This window comes from Zeugodacus cucurbitae, chromosome 3, assembly GCF_028554725.1.
Source record: "Zeugodacus cucurbitae isolate PBARC_wt_2022May chromosome 3, idZeuCucr1.2, whole genome shotgun sequence".
NCBI classification, from domain to species: domain Eukaryota; kingdom Metazoa; phylum Arthropoda; class Insecta; order Diptera; family Tephritidae; genus Zeugodacus; species Zeugodacus cucurbitae.
In genome coordinates this window covers 50,468,656-50,493,533 of record NC_071668.1, presented here as the reverse complement: position 1 = coordinate 50,493,533, position 24,878 = coordinate 50,468,656, and the positions used below count along the sequence as shown (strand labels likewise).

Sequence of the window (24,878 nt, the reverse complement as noted above, 5' to 3'; positions counted from 1 at the left end):
ACGGCGAATACCGCAGACGATGGAACGATGAGCTGTATGAGTTATAAGACGACATTGACATAGTTCAGCAAATAAAAAGACAACCGCTACGCTGGCTAGGTCATGTTGTCCGAATGGACGAAAACACTCCAGTTCTGAAAGTATTCGATGCAGTACCCGCTGGAGGAAGCCGCGGAAGAGGACGACCTCCACTCCGGTAGAAAGACCAAGTGCAAAGTGACCTGGCTTCACTTGGTGTTTCCAGTTGGCGCCAAAAAGCAAAAAGGAGGAATGAGTGGCGCGCTCTGGTGGATTCGGCTATAATCGCTTAAAGCGGTTCCTACGCCAAATGTATATATATATATTAAGAGATGCTTTGTTATGTACTTGTTATTGTTATTGTACTTATTGTACATATACTACTAAATATAAACACAATATATGCAAGCAAAGTAAAATAAATATAAAAATTTAAAGAAATAAGATGCAGGTGGATTTTTATATGTGAAGCTTCCTTATCAGTTAAGGCTGCTCTTTTCATCACTCTCGCTCTCCACATTTCACTATTCAACAATAAAAATCGTAATTAATATGCTTTATACTCAGCTGTTTCAAATCATCCTTTACGCGCTCACGAGTTTTCTCTCAGAGCAATCTCAATAGAAATTCACCACAATTGTGCTCTAACAGCAATATTTTTGTAGCGACGAGATAGACCACTGCGTCATTCAGTAACCGTCGCGCAGTCAACACAGCTAGTAACTTAATAGGAAGGAAATACAAAGGATACATTTAAACACAACAACACCTACTACAGTGGCGTATATGTATGTGTTTATAGTTCATTTTGGAGTGTGTTTGTGTATACATATATTTTCAGGATATGCTGCGGTACCCGAAGTTGAGAAACTTTTTCAGAATGCTGTGGTGAAACTGGTAAAATAGAAAATCCAAAATTTATAAAAAATACATATTAAAAATATACTACAAATGTGCAATAAAAATATTTAATTTGCTGTCTTTGCTGTCAGCTTGCCAATGTGACAGGCGAATAGGTCGCTAGTCGCTTCACTGTAAGCTAAAGAGTTACTAATTGCTTGTGACATATTTTGCATTTGTTGTGACATTTTCCACTGTCAGCAAAATAAAAATAACAAAAACATAAACTCACACGCCGGCACTCAATGTGCTGCTAAGGAATGTCTGCATCTGCCTTGTGAGCATCAATCTGATGCTTACTTGCATTGTAACAGAATATAATCTGGTAACCGGTAAACGCAGGTGAAACTGTACACGTGATAGACTAAAATATATAAAAGAAAAAATAATGGAAAAAGCCAACCGCTAATTGCATGTGTGTGGTTGTGAAATAGCTTACTTTTCACTTATGTGTTTGTGAATTTATGCGCACAAAGTTAATTGTCGGCAAATGTTGTTAGTAACGCAGCCATATCTCGGTTAGTCGGTCGTTGCTGCGAAGTCACATGTTACGCATAATTAATGATAAAAACAAATACGCCAAACAAGCTAACAAACACACACGAACATAATAATATTGCCTGCCGACAGCCACAGGGCATAAAAATGACAAAAATTCTTTATTTTTCAGGATTTCAAGCTCCTTGCGCAACCTCTAAATCTTTTTTGATTGACCTAAAACTTTGTATATACTAGTTTTTGGGCTATTCGCATATTTCTAGGGGGTGCGATCGAGAATCCAGAAACTTTTTTTATCCTCCATACAACTAAGGGCCACCCTAATGTACTATATGTGTGCAAATACAAAACGAAACAAAAATCAAAATGCGCGAGTAGGATTTATGTGATTTTGGTGTAAAATGCATTTGTGTACTCTCAGTTCAGCTGACGCTTACATGCAAACCAGCCTTTATAAGCTAAAAATTAGCAGGCCTTTCTGTTTCCTACGCCCCTGTTTTTACACTCTTCTATAAAGATTTGAGAGCTGTGCCTGACTTTGTAGGTGGAACAGAAGTAAAATAATTTTATAGTGGAGTGGGTAAGTCTTAAATGATTGGAACTTTTTATGCGTGTTTTTGTAAGGCATTTTCTTACTGTTTTTGTTTTGCATCTTATATGGCTTATTTGGTACACTATTTTTACCTTCTTTCCTTCTTTTGTACCTGCAAAGACATTTATACACACAAATACACATTCATACTCGTATACAAACAAACAGTATTGCACAAAACAAAAGCAGTCCCGTAGTGTGATTTTCTAAGCGACTGTTTCTATTTTATAGTTTTGTTCACATAACGGTTGTTTGTCAGTCATAAAACCAAACGATTTAGTATAGGGTTATATATATAGAAATGATCAGAGTGACGAGACGAGTCAAAATCCGAATGTATGTCTGTCCGTACGTCCGTCCGTCCGTGCAACGGATAGCTTGAGTAAGAATTGAGATATCTTAATGAAACTTGGAACACATGTTCCTTGGGACCGTGAGAGGGTTGAAAATGGGCAAAATCGGACCACTGCCACGCCCACAAAATGACGAAAACTGAAAAAACATAAATTGTTAATATTTGGATGTAATTTTTTTGGGAAATGAGCTTGGCCCCGCCCCCAAATCGGTTATTTCTATATATCTCGCTAACCAATAAAGCTATATAAATCAAACTTTCTGCAGTCGGTTCTCTTACGTTCCACCTCCCATACAAAGGTTAGGTTGAGAATTACTAAAAGTGGGTTAACTCACTAACGAAAAACGTCAGAAATACTTAATTTTACAGAAGAAATAGCAGAAAGAAGCTGCACTCAGATTTTTTTACAAAATGGAAAATGGGCGTGTCATCGTCCACTTATGAGTCAAAAACCATATCTCAGGAACTGCTCGACAGATTTCAATGAAATTCCGTTTCTAATATTTTCTTGACACCCTGATGACATGTGCGGAAAATGAATGAAATCGGTTCACAACCACGACTTCCCATATAACTCAATTTTGAATTCCATCTTATTCCTTCACTTTATAATGTATACATAAGGAACCAATGAAGATAGCGAAATAAAACTTTACAAAAATACTGTATATGATCTGTGGCATCACTTGTGAAAAAATTGTTGACATCGGACTAAAACTTTTCAAAGCCACGGATATCGAATATAAATAACTGAGTGCCAAGGGTAATTTTTCACCGAAAATATGGGTAAATCTCTCAGATATTTTAATGTAATTCATTCCTTTTGAATTTTTTTCTTATAACAGTTTGTCTCTGCACCAAAAAAGGTTAAAGTCGGGTCATAACTTCCCCAGATCCCATATACCTAATTATAGGTAATATAAATTAATTATAATTAATCGTACAGTCTTCGATATAGTGTAGCTTGGTGGGAAAAATTAGTGCAATCGGTTCAGGAATTACATCAGCCCTCTTATACCATATATGAGGATTTCCGTTATTATATTCTTCTTTATGAATATATGGGTCAGTATTGTTATATTAATAAAATTACATCGATAAATTCCGAGAGTATAAAATGTTCGGTTGCATCCGAACTTAGCCCTTCCTTACTTGTTTTTTTATTTTAATTTGATAAGGACCAAATGAAATTTTAATTTTAGCATCTAAACAAATGTAATCTGGTATAAAATTGTGATTCCCTTATATATAAGATCTTAGAGGCAACCAATATGTGAACGAAATCATTAAAACATTTTTGTTTTAAAGCGTTAAGAAAATAATGAAGAAAGCGTATAAATGAATTAAATACTACATTATAAATGTAGTAGACGGGACGCTGAAGCGAATGAGTGAAGAGGCTGTGAACAACCTTTTACCGTTATGTGTAGTCAATCTAAAATGGATATTCGCTCTCCACGACAATTTAAATATATTTAGGATATCCCACTGATCTGCTTTGTATTATCTATCTTTTTGCAGGCTTTATATGTACTTTTAACTAATAACTAGCGTCTTCCGTAGAGCCATCAATAGCATGCCTTCCAAAGAGCATGCCTTAAAAAGTGGAAAACTTCATTTAATCATCCAGTGATCAAATATAGTTATGATATGGCTCCAGGCTGCCGGAATACAATTAACATTGAAGTTGATAATTGAAATGTATGCATTTGCGGTTGCATGGTAGTAGCAAATATGGAAACACAACATTAGGTTGGCACATAATTGGTAAATAAATTGAAAATGGTTTTCTAAGGCATCCCATTTTAATAAGGGAATAGCGATTAGATTCAGGTTTCTCCTTTTGTTGCATACTTGTGTGCTTTCCGACTTCTTGGATCGTAAAGAAAACTTTTTAAGTTTAATCATTATTAATGAGTACTATTGGGTAATATGATATTTCAAAACGCCCTTAATTTCGTTTTTAATTTTTGAAACGGACGAACCACCCTAGTATGCACCTACCAATACAAAAACTCGCAAATTTAATATTTATATAACGGTGTAACCATTTTAAGCTTTGGTTAATCGATATTATTTATTAATTTGCATTATTGCCATATGTTTAACTTGAAGTATTGTAATACAGTAATTCGTAAATACAGCTAATTATGTGTGCATAAAAAAATAATAAGCTGACGCTACTATTAAGCTTAAAAATATCAACTGGTTGCTCTTAATCTAAATAATAAATTGTCTGATTTGTTTGGTAACAATTACGGATATATTTGTAAATGTTTCTTAATTATCGATTAGCCTCTATTTAAATTTTTATTATCCAGCAGTTAGAAATAGAACTTTTGTGAAAATTAATATAATTGATAGTTAGACTATTATAATATAATATAAATCTCAGTTTGATAGTAAAGTAGGGAAGACCACCAAAATGGGTAGTAAGTCAACATATGCTAACTATTTCAATTTTTTACTTCAATGGACATATTATGGGCAGCTATGTGTAATAGAGGAATATGATTAATGAGTACTGTTCAAGTTTTAATTAATAGATTTTGAAAGTATAATATATGTATATTGTATATAGTCTTTAATACTTTAAAATTTACCGATATCCCCGTTATTCACAGTAAGCACGTTTAGAATTTTCCTTTTTTAATATTCCCAATTTTATTCTCATAAACTGTTTTAATTCTTCCAACATGAAAAAGATGGTCATTTAACACAGTAAGTATGTATCTTTGTATATATCTCGAAAACTCATAAATTATCCTCTTTTGCTGGCAACACTTCTCTTTATAACCATCACCTCGAAGCATGGTGCGAAAACACTAACTCACTCAAGCACTCTTGAATTCGGACTACAACTCTTCAACTTTTTCACAAAGCTACATTCACCCAGAGTAAAATAGGCTATATTTATTGCTAAAATGTCAACGTTCTGGAAATAGTTTCCAGGTGAGGGTATCAAAAAGACTCCGTGATGGAGAATCTTAATCTGAAACTGAAATTCGTCCTGCAAGTTACTCTCTTCGCATCGCAATCGCGTGCCAAAGTGTCGAGTAACGAGTGCTCACAGCTGCTTACTGAACAAAATTTCAAAACCTGCCAAGTACGCGCTTGAGAGTCGAGTACGGAGCGTGTGCAGCGGCAGAACAAAATATTAGAAATATACAAGCTCGCACTAGGCCATCGAACCCTGAGCTTTCCCAACGCCTTTATAATCAGAGACAAAACGGACACAAAAGACTAGAGGTCGTAATCAAGTTTTAGCTTATTGCAAATAAAATATAATTGTATGTTCGAATTTTCTTCATTTTACTTTTTTAAAATGAACCCACACAAGACAAAGTACATACATACATATGTATGGAGAGTGTGTATAAGTGTGTTAAAACTTATAACTTTTGAAATGTTTGTTTAAGCCCGTGCGAAGCCGGAGTGGTCTGCTAGTTTTATATGAAGCCCGAGAGAATCTTTTCCTTATAATATTGTACCTTATTGCCAAAAATCGGTAAAATCTTCCACTCATATGACTCATTTTTTGAAGTTGAAGAAAAATGGTTTTTACGGTTTTGTGAATTTCTTTAAGTGTATACCCACGAGCTCGAATTTCGAATCACAAAACAAAAAAAAACTACGCTACCATTAAAAGTAAAATATTTTATTATAAAAAAATTTCGCTAAGGAAATTATATAGACAGATATCTTGTTCGGTGGCATTTAGAAAATGCAGTTTTCGAATATTTCAAATCGATGATAAAGCTCGGATTAAAATGCATAAATATTTCCAGACAAAACGGACTACTAACAGTTTTTACAACTGTATTACCATTACCACAGTATTAATTACATGTATCAGTGTCTATTAAGTAAAGCAACTACACATACTCGATCTGCAAGTGTTACCTGCATCTAAGTTCCTACATTCCTGGCTTCATAGTATCAACATTCAATAAGTGTTACAAACATAAACTCAATGGGCTGTGCATCATTACATTACCATCGGTGTTGTCACAATTGACTCCCGCACAATATTTTCTTGTATATTTTTACTTGATGCCCTTATTCAACAGCAACTTCACCATTGACATCTTCATCAGCATCACCAACGTCGATGTCAATGCAATCTGCCAACCCCTACACTTCCAACGAACCAAATAAAGAGTAGGGAACAAATGAGTTATAGGAAGCGAGAAGTCGTTGGAACGGGAAAGCACAGAAAGCGCGTTGAGCAGGTTTTTTACTGTTTCAAATGCCTTGAAAATTTCTCAACCGTAACAATAATTACATCTTCCTTATTTCAAAATTGTAATCCTCTTCTGTAGATTCCTTTCAGATTAAGGTTGAATACTTGAATTCACTAGTTAAAAATTTATTTTGAATACAATTCTGAGTTGATGGCATCTTATCGGACCGAATAAAGTCGATGTCGGTGGATTTTCTACAAATATTGACTCTTTGAAATACTTTGCGTGCTTCAATGAGTGTTGCAAGTTGCGCTGTTGCGGCTTTATTGAGTTTGTTCCTAGCAATTTCCTGTTTGCTTCTGCGCCATTAGGCCATTTGTTGAATAGGAGTTAGAGTTACAGGTGCATCCGACTTTTTTATGTGTTTGTATGAGTATGTGGGCATAGGCTTACGACTTACACTGGAATTGCACGTCATATTTGTAAAGGATGTACATGAATCTATTGCGGTTTGTAGCAATGTCTCCTGCAAATGTGTGTGCTGAGCCTTCATATCAATTTTCTGCCACCAGCCATTCTTACACATCGGCACACCATAGCCGTTAACATACGTGGGAATTTTTCCAATCCAATAGACACGTAACCAAAGCAACGTCAAGAGAGCGTTCTAAAGCAACTGTGCTGACGTTAGCGTCCACATACATACATAGCTGTTAGGACAATAAAGTGAGCTTACCAGTAGCAGGGAGATTTTCAAGAGCCAAAACAAACTGCCTAAGACGTTGCGAAGCGCTACAACTATGTTTGTAACCTCAGCGACAGTAAGGGAAAGCAAATGCAAACGAGTAAAAGGATTATAAGCAAACATTTGAAAGCAACCAGCCAAAAACGAGCAAAAATATGATAACGGAAAAAATGCTGACAAAGAAAGAACGCGAAAATATAGGTGGTTTGAGTATAATTGTCGTCCCGTTTCTTCGATTTACTAGAATAAGCATCAGCAATCACGGATTCAACGTTAATATCTTTCATCTTCAAATAAAATCTTTTTGAGTGCTACAAATGTTATCTATAATTTATCATCTTGTAACTGCAAATGCACACACACTCACAGACGTATTCCGGCTGTAAAAGTCTTTGTTTGCACTTTTTAAGTCATTTACCTTTTTTGCGAAGATTTAAATTCCTCTAAAATAGGTTAGGTTAGGTTAGGTTAGGTTAGTAGGCAGATCTCTGTAAAAACAGAAGATCTCACTTAGACAGCCTTGGCGCTGTCCATTGTGGTACCAATAAAACTCCCTGTGGATCAAAGACCTTTAGGATTCAGCAAAACGCTTGGAATCCGATACAAATTTCTTAAGACGGCTAATATCGATTCTAGCCAACTCGCTAGGATCGCCGAAAAACGGCCTTCCGAGGTGTTTCAACCTCAGTCTGGCAAAAGCTGGACAATGAAGAAGGAAATGCTTCGATGATTCCATCTCGCCTTCCTCCATACAGCTTTGGCAACTTGCATCTGTCACGATCCCAAGTCTCACCGCATGGGTACCCATTGGACAATGTCCAGTAAGTACACCCATGATGACGCTAAGATGGACCCTGTCCAGAGAAAGCACTTGAAAGGACCGCTTACGTTCCACAGAGGGCCAAAAGGACCTCGCCACTGCACAAGTACTGGTAGTTGACCAACGTTTGACGAGCTCATGCGTAGTCTGCATGTCCAGCGCTCTTGCGCAGGTGGACCATGGACTACCAATACGCTCCCATTCCGACGTCAATGTAGCTAGGGTACCCTCCCTTGCAAGCTTGTCCGCTATAAAGTTACCAACGATCCCGCGGTGTCCGGGTACCCACACTAGTCGGATCTCAAAATAGCTAGAAGCTATTGATAAGGATTTAAGGCACTCCTTAACTAGCATAGAGCGTACCGTCATCGAATCCAATGCCAGTATTGCCGCCCTGCTATCGGAGTGAATACATACCTCTCTAAAAGAGGTCACCATACGGAGCAGTGCGTCCACTGCCACTTTAATCGCAGCGACCTCTGCTTGGAAGACACAACAGTAGTCAGGTAGCCTAAAGCTGGTATTGATAGAGAGCTTTCTGCAGAAAACTCCCCCACCCACCTTTCCCCTTAGCCTCGATCCATCCGTGAAAAAGCTGACTGCACTTCTCCTCCATTGACTTCCTCCTTACCACATATCCCTCGTGGGTACATGTGCAGAGAAGAAGCCTCTCGGGGACGGTTCCGCGGTGCAGTGGTCAAAGTAGTCCGGGGTGCAATCGAACCGACGGAGAATTTCAGAATGCCCTTGCTTGGGACCGATCATGTACCCAGCGTCTCTGAGTCTGACAGCGACCTTTGCCGCAGTGCATCTACCGGCGATATCCACAGGTGCGACGCGTAAGATAGCATTCAGAGCCATAGTTGGTGTTGTTCTTAGCGCTCCGCTGATTCCAATGAGAGCCGCTCTTTGGACACGTTCCAGCTGTTTAGCTAGTATGACTTTCTCGAGTGCCCTCCACCAGACGACAACGCCATACAGCATTATAGGTTTAATAATGGTCTCATACAACCATAAAACCACTTTCGGTGAGAGGTACTCCCCCACTCTGCAAAGACAGTTCTGTCGCTGAGCAGACTGTAGATGAGAAAATAGGACTTTTGGAAATTTTTGTGAACTTCGCACTTTTATGGGAAGGAGGGACACAAAGTAGTGTTTTCAATTGCTATTTATGTTTGAAGCACCAAATTACAGACCAATTTTATAAAGCAACGCCTAGCTTTCAAATATATTGACATTTGATATGTTTTTTATCTAAAATCGATTATTTTACAAACAATAGAAATTTTAACACAATAAAGGCTGGGAAGTTCGCAGAATTTCTATAAAATGACGACACTATTAATTGAATCCATTTGATTTGAAACGTTTACATAATTTAATTTAGTTTTAAAATTACACCAACAAGTGGCTTGATTAATTTAATCCGGGCATTCTGCTATATACGTATTTTATTTTATTGGCGAAACATCTTACCAGTTCCTAACTCGCCTTGCTTAAGTAATGTTGTTGGGGAGCTGTCTAACTCAAACTACCAATACAACAATATGGCGCGTGTCTCGTAAAACAACAAATAGCCAAGCGACCAATGCTGCTATTTAGGTTGTTTTTTGTTACTTCGCTTGCTTTTAAAACTTTTACCAGTTATTCGTGTGCATAATTAAATTTACAGCTTTGACACATTATAATCATATAATCTTAATGGGGGTTTCATTGTGTATTTTAATGATGGCTAGCTAAATTAGGGTAGATTCGGAATACTTTAAATGCGACCTTTTATCGAAAACGACAGCGCACATAAATAAAATGCGCTTGTAATGGACTCAAATAGTTCAGATGGTTTCAACGAAGACTGTCAGAGTTAGTGTCAGCTCATATTATAATAGTTTTGTTCACTTGAATTCCGAATACTTATTTGAAAAAAGGCGGGTTTTCCCTTCCTTTTCTCCCCAATAATAGTATTCCCTGGGGATGAAGATTAAAATTTAATAAAATACATAATAAAGGAATTTTAAAGAAATGAAGTGGCCTTGTTTTCGTGAACGTAATGCGATGTTGTATTAAATAATATATAAAATTGGTCCAGAATGGCCTAGTCTCATGTACCCAATATATTGATTTCCGCCCCTCTGGTTATCTTTAGTAAGATAATGGTTGCCCCATTATAACTGGGCGTTGAAAATGAGTGAAATCGGTTCAGGAATTACCTCAACCCTCATGTACTATATATGCTGATTTTCGTTATTCTATTGGACTTTATTTCAAATTGTGTGTAATAAAATTACATCAATAAATTGCGATAGTATAAAATGTTCGGTTGCCTTTCCCTACTTTTTACAAATTGTTTTGGGCTATCGACACAGCCTTATACAATTGAACAATGATAAAAATATTTTAACAAAGCAACAATGACAACTTTCAAAATATTATTATTATTATTTTTTTTATAATTTTTTTGTCAATTCAAATAAAATAATCTTCTTGTTATCTTCCTCACAATTTTTCGATATATACTTACTTTCTAATTCTTCCCTGGCCTTTCATAAATATTTCAAAACTAAAATTAGCCAGATCGGTTTGGCCCTTCTCGACTTTTTTCGAGACTAACGACACAAATTGTTTGTATGGGTGATTAGAAAATTGTGGATTTAAGACATTTTCAGGCAATTTTTCTAATCCGTAAGAACCATCCCATTATGGCCACCTTTATTTCCGTTAAAGTGAAACCTTACTGTTGCAGCTTTATCCACACACATACATGCAAGAATGGAAACCTTCATACAACATTTCAATCACTCAAAGAGTGCAAATGAAAATGGGAAAGATAGTATTGAATTTCAATGCACGTATACCCAATGTATACCCTCATACAATCTATACCCACACAAAATTACATATTTACATACTATGTTGCAATTACACATTTGGTTGCTATTTTGGTTTAGTAGTTGGTATACTGCTCTTCAATTATATTAATTTTGCATAACGCCAGTTGCACCAGCAGTATTATTTCGAATAGTTTTACAGGCCTGTTGGTTGCAACATGCATTTGTATACATACTTGTAGATTGATATTTTGTTCTGCTCAAGGTATGAAGCGTATTGGATTGCCAGATCACCTATTTGAGCCATATATTATTGCTCGGATTTAGTAAAATTTCCAGAGCTTTATTTATTACTGCGATTTCGGTTTTATAGATTTATAGATTATGATCAGTGTGGCCATATGGGTGCCTTTGCGTACGTTTGGGCAAATCTACATATTCCATTAACATTCCTTCCAGCCACTGATCGTCAGTGGCTGACACACAGAAAAGGCGTACATGCTGCGGTTTGGTGCCTTGTTTTGAAACTTTAGTACCGAAATTACGCTACTACACTTGCAGGTACAGCAAAAAGTGTTGAATATTGTAAAGAAGTTTATGGAATTGGCTCACCGATCACTGATCACTCCGCCTATGCGTTGACAAATTTGTTTACACAATTATCGTTGCCGCTGGTTCTACTACCAGAGTAATAGTGGAAACCTTCGCTTTGTTCACATTCTGCACGAGCACAAGAACTAACAAATATATCAATATATATATTTCGCAAACCAATGAAGCTATATAAACCAAACTTTCTGCAGTCGTTTCATTTCGCCACTTCCTAATACAGTCTAAAAATTAAAGACATTGGATAATAACCACGCCCACCCCCCATGGAAAGGTTAGGTTGAAAATTACTAAAAGTGCGTTAACTCACTAACGGAAAATGTCAGAAACACTAAATTTTACAGAAGAAATAGCGGAATGAAGCTGCACTCAGATTTTTTTACAAAATGAAAAATATGCGTGTCATCGCCCACGTATGCACAGTTTTCGGCTTGAATGAAGGTACGGTCATAAATACTTCCCGTTGAGATATCGCTTTGAAATTTTCACCCAAAATCTAGAAAATTATTTTAAATATCTATAATATAACAAGTAAGGAAGGGCTAAGTTTGGGGTGTAACCGAACGTTTTAAACTCTCGCAATTTATTTATTTAACTTAATTAATATTATATAATACACAATTTGACACACATATTCGTCATATATATTGTATAAAGTCCATTGAAAGTTGGAAACCCTAATATTAGGTTAGAAGCACCGAGGTCCTCATGTTCGATATTAGGGGCCTTGAAAACCTATGGTCCGATTTCGGCGATTTTTAGAAATGGGCTGCCACACTATAAATACAATATTTGTGCAAAGTTTTGCACCGATATCTTCACTAGTGCTTACTTTATATATTGTAAAGTAAACGATTCAGATCATCTTCAAAGTTCTGGTATATAGGAAGTAGGCGTGCTTGTGAAGCGATTTGGCCTATTTACACAACATATCATTGGGATGTAAGGAAACTATTACAAACAAGTTTCATTGAAATCGGTCGAGTAGTTCCTGAGATATGGTTTTTGACCCATAACTGGGCGACGCCACGCCCATTTTCCGTTTTGTAAAAAACTCTGAGTGCAGCTTCTATCTGCCATTTCTTATGTGAAATTTAGTGTTTCTGACGTTTTTTGTTAATGAGTTAACCCACTTTTAGTAATTATACTCTCGCTACAAAAGTTGCTAAAGAGAGTATTATAGTTTTGTCCACATAACGGTTGTTTGTAACACCCAAAACTAAACGAGTTAGATATAGGGTTATATATACCAAAGCGATCAGGGTGAAGAGTGGAGTTCAAATCCGAGTGTCTGTCTGTCCGTCCGTCCGTCTGTCCGTCTGTCCGTCCGTGCAAGCTGTAACTTGAGTAAAAATTGAGATATCTTAATGAAACTTGGAACACGTGTTCCTTGGCACCATAAGAAGGTAAAGTTCGAAGATGGGCGGAATCGGACCACTGCCACGCCCACAAAATGTCGATAACCAAAAACACATAGAGACCTATAACTAAGTCATAAATAAAGTTATGAAAATAAAATTTGGAACATAGGATCGCAATAGGGAGGGGCACATTTGGATGTAATTTTTTTGGAAAAGTGGGCGTGACCATGCCCCCAAATATGTTTTTTGTATATATCTTCTAAACCAATAAAGCTATATAAACCAAACTTTCTGCAGTCATTTCTTTTACCCGTTTCCTTATACAGTCCAAAAATGAAAGAAATCGGATAATAACCACGCCTACCTCCCATACAAAGGTTAGGTTGAAAATGACTAAAAGTGCGTTAACTCACTAACGAGAAACGTCAGAAACACCAAATTTTACATAAGAAATGGCAGAAGGAAGCTGCACTGAGATTTTTTTTACAAAATGGAAAATGGGCGTGGCATCGCCCACTTATGGGTCAAAAACCGTATCTCAGGAACTACTTGACAGATTTCAATGAAATTCGGTATATAATATTTTATTGACACCCTGATGACATGTGTGGAAAATGGCTGAAATCGGTTCACAACCACGACTACTTTCTTTATAACTCACTTTTGAATTCCATCTAAATCCTTCACTTTATAATATATACATTAGGAACCAATGATGATAACGAAATAAAACTTTACACAAATACAGTATATGATCTGTGGCCTCACTTGTGAAAAGATTGTCGAAAACGGACTATAACTTTTCAAGGCCCCAGATATCGAACATGTTGAACTCAGCGCCAAAGGTTAAATTTTAACCGAACATATGGGTAAATCTCTCAGCTAATTTAATGTAATTCAGAGGAAATTGTTTTCTTCCAATAGTGTGTCTCTGTTCCAAAAATTATTAAAATCGGGTCACAACATCACAACCTATACCTAATTATAGGTTTTTCAAAAATTCGTTGGCCTCCAATCTGCATATATGTATTGATTAATATGTGAGATATCTTAGCGAAATTAAGTGAGTGTATAGTCTTGGATATAGTGTACCTTGCTGGTGAAAATGAATGAAATCGGTTCAGGAATTTCCGCAGCCCTCATACACTATATAGGACGATTTTCGTTATTCTATTAAACTTTATGCCGAATTTATTTGTGAGTTATCTTAATAAAATTTCTTCAATAAATTGTGAGAGTATAAAATGTTCGGTTACACCCGAACTTAGCCTTTCCTTACTTGTTATGTAATGATGTGTTTTGAGCAAAAAATTCATATTTAAAACTTTTTTTGCTATAATCAAATTAAAATAATTTATCTGAAGATTTCGATTATAATTCCTTTCAACTTTTTTGTTAGTTACAATACGTAAATACCTTTGATTCTGATCTCCCTCAAGTAATGACACATTTCTGCAATTAAATGCTTTTAACACAGTGCTCTACCGCACCAACCGGTATTGAAAGATAAACAAATAATGAAAAAGCATTCTAAATATATTGACTACTTTTTACAACACACACATTTCCATTTCCACCCACTACACTGTTCTGCCTCTATGTGTTGTACTTTTTTCGTGCACATTTTGTTATTGTTGTTTCTTAAATTTTTTCTTTATTTCTTCTTTATTTGACCAAATTTTTTTTTAATTTTCTTTTCAGGCACATATACAATAGCAAAATTGATATATCACCATATTTTCGATTCTACAAAACATTCGCTTTGACATATCGCACTAGAGAGTAGCTGATGATGGCTGATGGAATGTTAAATGTGAATTAAAATTTTTCACGCACATATTTATATGTTACGCATCGAATGAAATTCACAAATAAAATCCGTACAAAAAAGCTCTGTACAAATAAATTAAATTTAAAGATATCGCATCAATATTTAATAATTCGTCTTTGAGCGAGCGTCGGCCACGATTGAATTCGTTAACACGTAACATATGTATACATATCGGGACTTTTTTACCAGTTCCCACTTCTTTGGTCCTTAATCTGCCACGAGTACGAGAGGTGGCTGATAAGTTTCCGACTTTTATTCTTTATGTTAAAAAAATAAGCTAGGCTAGGTCCTATGACTGATGACTAGAATTGATATCACACTTGTAGGCTTTAATTTCTTCAATTATTTTTATACTCTCGCAAAAAGTTGCTAAGAGAGCATTATAGGTTTGTTTATATTTATAACGGTTGTTTGTAACACCCAAAACTAACCGAGTTAGATCTAGGGTTATATATGTGGGATCGACAGACGAACATAAGACGACTAGAAGTGGACGCAACTTTTAATACTTTTAATACTTACTCCTACTCAAACACGACACTGCAACCTGACGAAGAACAACATAAGAACTTGACGAAAATAACGCTCGGACTGTAGAACGTACGAGTACGAACGGAGAGTCGTTTTCCAGTCACCAAACGGAAAGGTCTACCATATTTTACCATCAACTAAAGTATCTATTAATTTTAATTTATTATTAAACTACATTATAAGTTGTATTGAATAAATTCGGTTTGTCATCAAACATACTCCGTCTTTGAATACAATTTATTTATTGAGTTCGTTATTTGTCATCAAACATACTACGACTCCACATTTGGGGGCTCATATCGGAATAAATTTTCGCCAACCGGAAAAAGCCCGTGGAAATAGCCGGCGTAAGAAAATATTTTTTCGAGAATCTTCTATGGGCAGCAGCATCAAACATTGGAAGTGCGAAAGTGAACGTAGTGACTGTAGCAGAGCGTCGCAGTTAAGAATAACAAGCAGAGGACCGTAGCGTCATAAGTAGCAGTTGAAAGTTCGCACAAGCAGAGCAGTATACGTCAACAGCGACAGCATAGCCGTTGCAACTTGAAATTCTGCTGAAAAAAGAGGAGTAGAAACTGAATGAAGACGAAACGAAGTTGAAGAGGGAGAAGTAAGAAGCAAGCCAAGAGACGAAGTAAAGAAACTAATGCACGAGAAGTAAGACAGAAAACCAAACGAAGACGAAAAGAAGTTATAGAAGGAGAAGACGGAAAATCTAATAAGAAAGAAACAAGAAGAAGTTAAGGTAAAGTTGTTGAACAAAAGCATACGTGAAATTACAAGAAAACCAAAGAGGAGTTAAACAAAGAGTGTAAATCGAAGATTAAAGTAAAGAAGTTTATTGTAGAAATTAAGCAATATAACAAAAAGAAGGACAAAGTGAATGTTAAAGAATATTAAAAATCTAATTGGAAAAATAGTACAAGCATATATAAGCATTCTGAAAACATATGCATTGAGAAAAATGAAATGAAAATTTGTGAATATACAACTGTTCTAAATTCTTAAAAAATATTTGCACGTTTAAATTGAAAACCGAATCCTGTGAAAGAATTAATTTGCATTAATAATATTTGTATTTGTGAGTAATTTTTTTCATGAAATTACGTGAATACGTTTTAATTGATTGAAGAAGTATTCAGAACTATATAATTTTGATGTAACTTGCATTTAAAAATTTAAATACTTGAAATTTAAATACTTTATCATAAGCACATATTTTATTACATTTTATTTTTAATTACTTTGTACGTATTTGTACTACTGTTAACATAAACATGGACAACGAAACCAATGCAGACGCTATTTTAAAAATGACAGTGACGACTTTAAAAAGTAAGTTGAGAGAACTGGGACTAGGAGTAAGTGGACGGAAACATGAACTGAGGGATAGACTTCTCCAACATTTAGGCCTGATTGACGACGGTGACGATGACGAAAATGAAGAAAGCGATTTTCAGTCCAATCATTCTGAATGCGATTTTGGCCAAAAACGAACTGAGCCACCTGCACCGAAAAGTTGTGCGCATTTCACACTGAAAGATATTGAAGAAAGTCTTTCAACTTTTGATGGAACAGATAGGTCCGATATACAGAAATGGATCAACCAGGTAGAAGAAAATGCTGAAATAGTAAATTGGAATGACGTACAAAAATTCGTTTATACAAAACAGCTTTTGAGGGGTGCTGCAAAACTTTACGTGGGTAGTCAAACTGGGTTGCGCGATTGGAATTCTCTAAAATTAGCACTAACTAATGAGTTCGGAAACAAGTTATCAGCAGCAGATGTGCATAAGTTGTTGGGAAAAAGACAGAAAAAGCAGTGGGGATCGTATCGTGAATACTTATATGCGTTGATGGAAATAGGCAAATCAATTCGCTTGGACGAAGAAAGTTTGTTAGAGTATTTTATAGATGGTATTCCGGGATCTAAGTTTAGTAAAGCTATTCTTTACCAAGCAAAAACTGTGACGGAACTTAAAGAACAGTTAGTAATTTATGAAAAAATCAAGCAGGAACCAAAAGTAGAAAATTTAAAGAAAGGGGATGTTTACAATAAAGTTAAACAAGATAATTCTTCGTTGCCAGTAAGAACCGATAAGAGATGTTATAAATGTGGTGAACCTTCCCACATAGCTAGAGATTGTCCGTCTAAGCAATTCAAATGCTTTAAGTGTCAGCAGATGGGGCATAGATCTTTTTAGTGTAAAGTAACAAAAGGTGGAAACACTGAACGAGAACATGGCCGTGTAAATGCAGTTGACGAACTTGCAAGATTTAATTTAAAATTTAAGAGGGTACAGATTTGTAATGTTGAAATAAGCGCCTTGATCGATACTGGTTGTAGCCTGTGTTTAATGAGATGCGACACATTTAATAAGTTGGACAGATGTATAAACCTAACATCGGAACAAAAGCAGTTATTTGGTATTGGTGCAGCGAAGATATCAACTATAGGAAGCTTTGATATAGATGTTCAAATTGACCGGAGAAATATTAACCTGACGTTTCATGTAGTAGGAACAAACGACATTAGCTACGAAGTGATTCTGGGTAATTTAATATTGAATCATTTTGATATGTTGGTTCGTGAAGATGGGGTTGAATTTAAAGAAAAAGTTAATGTGTCGGTTAATGATAATATGACAGTCGTAAAAGATGATACTGTACAAACGTATTCTAGTTCTGGTTTAATGACTAATATTTTTTCAAATTCTTGTTTTAACGTTGATATTGATGATCAAGACTATGATTTAACTCACCTTAATAAAAAATCAGCAAACGCGTTAGACCAAATGATCAAACAATATATACCAAAGAAAGATGAAAGCTCACTAGTGAATATGAAAATTATTCTTACCGATGAAGTTCCCGTTTACCAACCTCCACGTAGGGTATCTTATGAGGAGCAACAAATCATAGATAAGCAAGTCACACAGTGGTTAGATGAAGGTATAATACGTCCTAGTTGCTCGAACTACGCTTCGCCTATTGTACTCGTGTCTAAGAAAAATGGCACAAAACGACTTTGCTGTGATTATCGTAAGCTAAATTTGAAAATAGTACGGGACAATTTCCCAATGACCTTAATTGACGACGCACTCGAAAGGCTTAGGGAAGCAAATATATTTACGACGTTAGATTTAGCTAATGGTTTTCTACACGTACCAGTAGAGGAGAGTTCTCGCAAATACACAACATTTGTAACTCATAATGGTCAGTACGAATTTCAATATGTACCTTTTGGCATATGTAATTCACCAGCAGTATTCTGCCGATATATTCACGCGATATTAAAAGATTTTATTCGAGATGGAACTATCGTTGCATACATGGATGATTTAGTAATTCCAGCAAAAACCGAAGAAGAAGGTCTAGAGAAGTTAAGAAAAGTATTGAAGTTAGCTTCTGATAAGGGACTGAGGATAAAATGGGAGAAATGTCAATTTCTTAAGAAGAAAATACAATTTTTAGGCTATATTATAGAAAAGGGCACTATTAGACCGAGTGAAGACAAAACTAGAGCAGTGAAAAAATTTCCAATTCCACAGACTAAGAAGGCATTACAAAGATTCTTGGGGTTAATGTCTTATTTCCGTCGTTTTATTAAAAATTTCGCACTAATCGCAAAACCTTTATCAGACATATTAAAGAAAGACGCAGAGTTTAAAATGGGTGACGAACACTTAATTTCATTTCAACAGCTGAAGACAGCTCTTACTCAGGCACCAATTCTAGCAATATTTAATCCCAAAGCAATGACAGAGATTCATACAGACGCATCAATGTACGGTTACGGAGCTATTCTTCTCCAAAAGAACTCCGAAGATCAACAGTTTCACCCAGTTCAATTCATGAGCAGAAAAACAACACCTGCAGAACAGAAATATCATTCGTATGAGCTGGAAGTATTAGCCATAGTCGAAGCCCTTAAGAAGTGGCGTGTGTATGTGTTGGGATCCAAGTTTAAAATTATCACTGACTGTAACGCTTTTACGATGACTTTACAAAAAAGAGACGTACCTTTACGTGTAGCCCGATGGGCTATGACGAGGGACGCAAATGAAACATGTAGACGCTCTTAGCAGGATTTATTGTTTGATGATGGAGGATTCATTAAGGCATCGACTTAAAGAGGCACAAATAAGAGATATGTGGACGAAAGCGGTTCGAAAAATTTTGGAAGATAGAAGCTACGATGATTTCTACATTCATAACGATATTCTGTACAAAGATCCAGATCTGCAGCTGATTGTGGTGCCAGCACAGATGGAGAAAGAGATAATTGAGATTGCACATCGTCAAGGGCATTTTTCAGTAATGAAAACTAAGGATTGCATAGAGAAGGATTTTTACATTCCTCAACTAGAGAAGAAAGTTACGGAGGTTGTAAACAGTTGCATTGCATGCATTGTTGTAAATTCGAAATCCGGAACAAAAGATGGGTTCTTAGCACCAATAGATAAAGAGGATAAGCCACTATTGACATACCATATAGATCATGTTGGACCTCTTACGGCGACGCGAAAGCAATATAATTATATACTCGTAGTTGTAGATGCATTTTCGAAATTTGTGTGGCTCTATCCCACAAAAGATACTGGTACTGATGCGGTGATCGATCGATTGACGAAGCAAGAAACCACGTTTGGCAATCCTACAAGAATCATAACAGACAGAGGTTCTGCATTTACCTCACACGCTTTTGAGGATTATTGTACGAAAAATCATATCCAGCATTTACTCATTACTACTGGAGTACCAAGAGGAAATGGCCAAGTGGAGCGAATGCATAAGATAGTAATACCCATGTATCAAAGCTGTCGAAAGAAAACCCAGACCATTGGTACAAATTTATTGGCAAAGTTCAACAATACATAAATAACTCTCCTCCAAGAAGCACAAAGATAGCACCGTTCAAACTGTTGACAGGATGTGACATGAGACTTTCAGAATCACCACAATTAGACGAAATTATGGAAACGGAAGCGATTGAATCGATTGAAACCGATCGCAACGAAGCACGACAAATAGCAAAAAATAACATTTCTGCCATGCAAGAAGAAAATCGTCGAATTTATAAAGGTAAACGCGAGGAAAATGTTAATTACAATGTCAACGACCTAGTAGCTATAAAACGGACTCAATTTGGTTCGAATTTGAAATTGAAGGGAAAATACTTCGGACCGTATAAAATTATTGAGAAGTTACCACACGGTACAAAAACTCGATGAAGTTGAGGGACCTAATTTAACCTCGACAGTGGCGGAGTATATCAAACCATGGAGTTCAGAATTCGGGTCGAATCCTGAGTCAGGAGGGCCGAATGTGGGATCGACGGACGTACATAAGACGACTAGAAGTGGACGCAACTTTTAATACTTTTAATACTTACTCCTACTCAAACACGACACTGCAACCTGACGAACAACAACATAAGAACTTGACGAAAATAACGATCGGACTGTAGAACGTACGAGTACGAACGGAGAGTCGTTTTCCAGTCACCAAACGGAAAGGTCTACCATATTTTACCATCAACTAAAGTATCTATTAATTTTGAAATTATTATTAAACTACATTATAAGTTGTATTGAATAAATTCGGTTTGTCATCAAACATACTCCGTCTTTGAATACAATTTATTTATTGAGTTCGTTATTTGTCATCAAACATACTACGACTCCACATATATACCAAAGTGATCAGGGTGAAGAGTGGAGTTCAAATCCGAATGTCTGTCTGTCCGTCCGTCTGTGCAAGCTGTAACTTAAGTAAAAATTTAGATATATTGATGGAACTTGGCACACTTGTTTCTTGGCACCATGGGTTGCTGATGAAGGAAGATGGGCAAAATCGGACCACTGCCACGCTCACAAAATGGCGAAAACCGAAAACACATAAAGTGTCATAACTAAGCCATAAATAAAGCTATGGAAATACAATTTGGTACAAAGGAAGGGGCATATTTGGATGTAATTTTTTTGGAGAAGTGGGCGTGGCCCCGCCCCTACTAAAATATCATACACAACTTCTAGAATCGTTTCGTTTAGGTACTACCTTATACAGTCCCAAAATGGAGGATATCGTATTATAACTACGCCCACCTCCCATACAAAGGTTATGTTGAAAACTACTAAAAATGTTTTAATTCAGTAAGGGAAAACACCAGAAACCTTGAATTTCATTATGAAGAAGGTACAGAAAGGCTCCACCCAAATTGGTATACAAAATGTTTTCACTTATGTGTCAAAAACCATATCTCCGAAACTACTCGACCAATATCAATGAAACCTGGTTTTTAATATTTCCCTAGAATCCAAATGATATGTTGTGAAAATAGGCGCAATCGGTTCACAACCACACCTACTTCCTATATATCAGAACTTTGAAGTCGATCTGATTAGTTTACTTTACAATATGTAAAATAAGCACTAGTGAAGATATCTTAACAGAACTTTGCATAAATACTGCATTTATAGTGTGTCAGCCCCTTTCTAAAAATCGCCGAAATACCATAAATTTTCAAGGCCCCATATATCAAACATGAGGACCTCGGTGCTTCTAACTTAATATTAGGGTTTCCAAGTATTGCTGGAAAAAATAATACGAGCTGCAGAACTAAATAGATAGGGTACAATCTTCTACAAGAGTGTACAGCTCCTGGCGTATGCCGATGATATTGATATCATCGGAAGCAACAACCGCGCCGTTTGTTCTGCGTTTTCCAGACTAGATAAAGAAGCGAAGCGTATGGGTCTGGTGGTGAATGAGGACGAAATATCTCCTGTCATCAAATAAACAGTCAGCGCACTCGCGTCTTGGCTCCCATGTCACTGTTGACAGTCATAACTTTGAAGTTGTAGATAATTTCGTTTATCTGGGAACCAGCATTAAAAACACCAACAATGTCAGCCTTGAAATCCAACGCAGAATCACTCTTGCCAACAGGTGCTACTTTTGACTGAGTAGGCAATAGAAAAGTAAAGTCCTCTCTCGACGAACCAAAATCAAACTCTATAAGTCACTCATTATTCCCGTCCTGATGTATGGCGCTGAAGCGTGGACGATGACAACATCCGATGAGACGACTCTTGGGGTTTTCGAGAGAAAGGTTTTGCGCAAGATTTATGGTCCTCTAAACATTGGCAACGGCGAATACCGCAGACGATGGAACGATGAGCTGTACGATTTATACGACGACATTGACATAGTTCAGCAAATAAAAAGACAACGGCTACGCTGGCTAGGTCATGTTGTCCGAATGGATGAAAGTGCTCCAGCTCTGAAAGTATTCGATGCAGTACCCGCTGGAGGAAGCCGCGGAAGAGGACGACCTCCACTCCGGTGGAAAGACCAAGTGCAAAGTGACCTGGCTTCACTTGGTGTTTCCAGTTGGCGCCAAAAAGCAAAAAGGAGGAATGAGTGGCGCGCTCTGGTGGATTCGGCTATAATCGCTTAAAGCGGTTCCTAAGCCAAATATATATATATATTAGTTTCAATGGTCTTTATACCATATACATAACGAATATGTGTGTCAAATTCTGTATTATATAATAATAATAATATTAAATAAATAAAGTCTGAGAGTATAAAATGTTCGGTCACAACCGAATTTAGCCCTTCCTTACTTGTTTATAATAGATATTGATGTGATGTTCTTAGCCGAATGGGTTGATTATAAAAAGAAAAAAAAAAACAAGTAAGGAAGGGCTAAGTTCGGGTGTAACCGAACATTTTATACTCTCGCAATTTATGTATTTATTTAACTTTATTTATATTATATAATACACAATTTGACCCACATATTCGTCATATATATTGTATTAAGTCCATTGAAAGTTGAAAACCCTAATATTAGGTTAGAAGCACCGAGGTCCTCGTGTTCGTTATATGGGGCCTTAAAAACCTATGGTCCGATATCGGCGATTTTTAGAATGGGGCTGTCACACTATTAACATAGTATTTGTACAAAGTTCTGCACCGATATCTCCACTAGTACTTACTTTATATATTGTAAAGTGAACGATTCAGATTGTCTTCAAAGTTCTGGTATATAGGAAGTAGGCGTGTTTGTGAAGCGATTTGGCCTATTTTCACAACATATCATTGGGATGTAAGGAAACTATTACAAACCAAGTTTCATTGAAATCGGTCTAGTAGTTCCTGAGATATGGTTTTTGACCCATAATTGGGCGACGCCACGCCCATTTTCCATTTTGTAAAAAATCTGAGTGCAGCTTCCATCTGCCATTTCTTATGTGAAATTTAGTGTTTCTGACGTTTTTCGTTAGTGAGTTAACCCACTTTTAGTAATTTTCAACCTAACTTTTGTATGGGAGGTGGGCGTGGTTATGATCCGATTTCTTTCATTTTTGGACTGTATTAGGAAGTGGCTAAAAAAACGACTGCAGAAAGTTTGGTATATTGGTTTGCGAGATATATACAAAAAACTTAGTAGGCCCCTTCATAGTGCGATCCTTCATACCAAATTTTATTTCCATAGCTTTATTTATGGCTTAGTTATGGCACTTTATGTGTTTGCGGTTTTCGCCATTTTGTGGGCGTGGCAGTGGTCCGATTTTGCTCATTTTCGAAAGCAACCTTCCTATGGTGCCAAGAAATAAGTGTGCCAAGTTTCATCAAGATATCTTAATTTTTACTCAAGTTACAGTTTGCACAGACGGACGGACGGACGGACGGACGGACAGACAGACATTCGGATTTGAACTCCACTCTTCACCCTGATCACTTTGGTATATATAACCCTATATCTAACTCGTTTAGTTTTGGGTGTTACAAACAACCGTTATGTGAACAAAACTATAATACTCTCTTTAGCAACATTTGTTGCGAGAGTATAAAAACGAATAAAAACAGCAAAACATGCTGATTCTTACTCGTATTTTTTTGTGTATTTTTTATTGTGTTGTGACGTGTAGTTTCAGTTTTGCATATCAAACATTATTACAATGAACTCTTTTTTGGGTTTTCGTAAATTAATTTACTATTTTCTTTCCAGCACTAATGTGAGAAGTTCAAAAAGGATTGTGATACCTTTGAGCAATTTATAGAAGAACACAAGCTGTCGCTTCAAATCTAGCAGTGGCAACATATCAAGATGGGATGCGCCGGCTTTAGCGTGACAACATAGGGGCAACCCCAAATTTGGATTCAAAATGACCCGATGGGAGAATGCCGCTTGTATCAGTTACGGAATTCACTTTGAAAATAAAATAAAATTTTAAAAGTATTAAAAATAGTTTTATATACTGGAGAATCGTAATATTACCATAATAAAAATTCATTAAATCATTCAATATGAACCCATTAAGTTATTGTATTTTAATTTCACTGTGTTCTGGTGAGCAAATTAAACAACTTAATTGAGGATAATTAAGAGCAAGAATATTAGCTCAGCGAGTGCCGAATCTTGAGCCGGTTGAGTTGAGTTGTCTTCCATGGATTTCAATGTTGTACCTTTGATTAAAAACGAATTAACCAAATTCATGAGTTTAAAATGATGTACCAAAATACCAAAGTTTTGATTAAATGTAATACTTTTTGACTTACAAACTATTTATATCCATTGATGTTAGTAACGTAAAA

General features: G+C 36.3%; 1 long non-coding RNA gene across 1 annotated transcript; it reads left to right on the top strand.

Moving 5' to 3' along the window:
* Positions 1-713: 713 nt before the first annotated feature.
* Positions 714-24,567, top strand: LOC128920494 (uncharacterized). The gene is made up of 3 exons (XR_008470556.1): positions 714-806; positions 860-915; positions 24,292-24,567. It is a non-coding gene; the product is annotated as an uncharacterized LOC128920494 (long non-coding RNA).
* The last annotated feature ends 311 nt before the right edge of the window (positions 24,568-24,878 follow it).